General features: G+C 38.9%; 1 protein-coding gene across 1 annotated transcript in view; it reads left to right on the top strand.

The window, feature by feature from the left end:
• LOC108571202 (homeobox protein cut) overlaps positions 1–2862 on the top strand; it is a 147778-nt gene that overhangs the window by 90594 nt on the left and 54322 nt on the right. The window lies entirely within an intron of this gene.

Here is a 2862-nt window from a genome sequence, read left to right as displayed (position 1 = left end):
CTTGAGTAAACAGTCTCAATATTACCAGGACAGAACGGCGAAGACGCGTCGCAATATTTCTCCGTCCCTTCCAAAGATACTTGTTGAAGCGGACTTTCAAACTGGCTGACAAATGCCGGTGTCTCGCGGCCCGTCCAAATCTCGATGCGGAGTCGATTACTCTTGGCAGGCCCGCTTAGACGGTGGGCGTTAATAGGTTAATTCTGATGACAACACAACCCGATTATGCCAAGACGCGAGCGGACACGGCTCATCGAGCCACGTTCGTTTCCATTCTGATCGTCTTCTATCGATATTTCTCGTAACCTATTTTCCGCGGAGAGAAAAGTACGCGTGACATTTATTTATTTATCTTTTTTAACGGTGTTAACCCTTTACAGTATAAAATTTAAAAAATAGTGATAGGAGATACAAAATGTGGGAATTAAAGAGGGAGAAAAATACAGCGGTATTAATTTTAACGAGAAATATGGAGAAAGTTATTTTTTAAGAGATTGACACTTCTAGATCTCTAGAATTTCTCTTAGTTCTAGAGAATTTACAAAAGCTTCCATCAGAAACAATTATTTAAAATATCACGTTAATTATAAGCAAAAAAATGACATGTTTATAAGAATTAGTAGCTCTTTTCTTAAACTGTGTACTATAAATATTTGAAATTTATAAATTTCTTCTAAATATACGTGAAGTAAATTTTCCTAAAAATTATTTCTCGTCTTTCTTCAAAATTTCTTTAAAAGCACACTAATTGTAATTAAATTTTGTTGTTTCTTTAATTAATTACAAAGATCTCTTTGAATCGAAAAAAAAAAATACATTGGAAATAATAGATAATTATCGATCGAGTATCAAACAGTTCGTCCACCTCCAATCTCTATCAAGAAGTTACCCGACAACGTTTCTCCGCTCTGTGTCGAGATCGCTGCAACTACCATTCCTCTAAGAAGAGGCCGGTTGAATTGAGAACCATCGGCGAACGAGAATAAATAGGAATCGCGCTCGATTTCCGGCGAGAGGGGTGCAGGTTGCAACGTGGCCACCTCTAAACTCCAAAGGCCAGTAGTCGGCCAGGCTTCTTGGAGCTTTGCTGGTCGAGCGGACAGATTGCGGTTGGCCAAGGAAACCACCCTCTGATCTCACCCCGTTTTAGGATTACTGTTCCTTCTAGCCTCCTCCTCCTCCTCTCCTCTCTCTTGCTGTCCCTCCTCGTTTCATCGCGGCATCCTCGTCGTCCTCCCTCCGTCATTCACGGCATCCTCGTCGTCCTCCCTCCGTCATTCACGGCTCCTCTGTCCGTGCTTTGTCATTTGCTTAGGGCCAATCTGCGCCGGAAATCCCTTCGGTGCACCTTCTATCCGGCAGATCGGTGATCGTGATTCGATGTGACTGCTAGCACAGAGCTGGCCAATGATCGGCCCCGGCCGCAATCCCTCTGCTTATCGCACCCACCCTCCTCCGGCTCTGTTCGCGCTGACCGCAACTCCAAGGGGTTGCTTTCGCGATCAGCTACGAAAACTTGGATTTTCCGATTCTCTAACCTTCTCCGTGTAACCGAGACTGACTTCGTTATGCGTTATTCACGTCGAATTTGGAGTCTTTCGTAGCATCGAATTGTCGCGTTTCTTTGTTCGACACACTTGTTCACTGGTATCTCGAATTTTTCTTTTGTGAATTTTCCTTTTTTGAGTCGTGCACTGGGGATAGAAAGTTTTCATCGTTGCATAGGCGTTTTGAATATTTTCTCGCGCTGTGTCCTTGGCGTCTTTTGCCACACTTTGATCTTAATTTTTGTCCTTTGCCTACTTCCACCCGAATTTACTAAATGAAATTTAAAAACGACAGATTTTTAATTTTAATTCAAAAATTTCGAAACTCCAAAACGAAAGATTTTACGGTTACCATTGTATGGTAACAATCAAATAATAAATAAATAACTTTATGGATTTTGTTGACTTTCTCGTTTGGTTCCAGGATTACGTTAGTCTCAATTTTAAAAGTTATTTCTATAATTGTACGAGCAAAAAAGATTGTCATTTCGTAGAAGGGAGTGTATATATCCTATGAAACAGTTTTCAAAACAGTTGTTGCGTTAATTTGAAAAAACGATGATGGAACATTAATGGATAAATTGATTCGTGATTGAAGGAACACAGGCCTAATTGTGAAAACCGACAGATTCGACCTATTTATGCTCGCATAGTAGCCGAAATGGGGGACTTCTTATCAATTATCAGCAGCAACTTCCGCGCGTGGACCGATCGAAACGAAATAGTTCATCAGTCGATTCGATAACTTCGAGAAGTATTTAGATGTTATGTGTTCATTATCTTTCCAGTTTTCCCGACGAGGAATCTTTATCAGGCGGCTTCCTTCGATGGTATTTGTACGCTTTTTCGAATGGGAGTAATAAATGACTCGTGACCTTTCCAGAACACAGTAGCGAGAGTTTCTAAAAACGTATAATTATAAGGGGTGACCATGTATGATCTGTCTCTTGAGTTACTATTGGAAAATGAAATAATTCGGAATTCGCTGGAAAGATGTTTGAAATATATTAAATCGAACTCTAGTTGCAACTGTTCTATTGTCTCAATCGAATAATTATTATTTTCATTTTCTCTTATGAAAGCACTGTAATATTCGTAATTTAAACTTTTCTAATCTGGACCTAGTAAAACACAGTAAGCTACTAAATTTTCAAATTTTACATTTTTATACAAAATTTAAATCTCAAATTGAACTGTTGAATATTTTGATATACATAATTGGGTTAACAATGTTCTAAGTAAATTCTTGAACATTCAATTTTGCATTTAATTTTGATGCAATATAGGCATAAACAATTTCCTTATAAATAAACAT

This window comes from Habropoda laboriosa, unplaced genomic scaffold (genome assembly GCF_001263275.1).
Source record: "Habropoda laboriosa isolate 0110345459 unplaced genomic scaffold, ASM126327v1 scaffold120, whole genome shotgun sequence".
Taxonomy (NCBI): domain Eukaryota; kingdom Metazoa; phylum Arthropoda; class Insecta; order Hymenoptera; family Apidae; genus Habropoda; species Habropoda laboriosa.
Note: the sequence above shows the minus strand (reverse complement) of the source record. Positions and strands in the feature narration are given on the sequence as shown.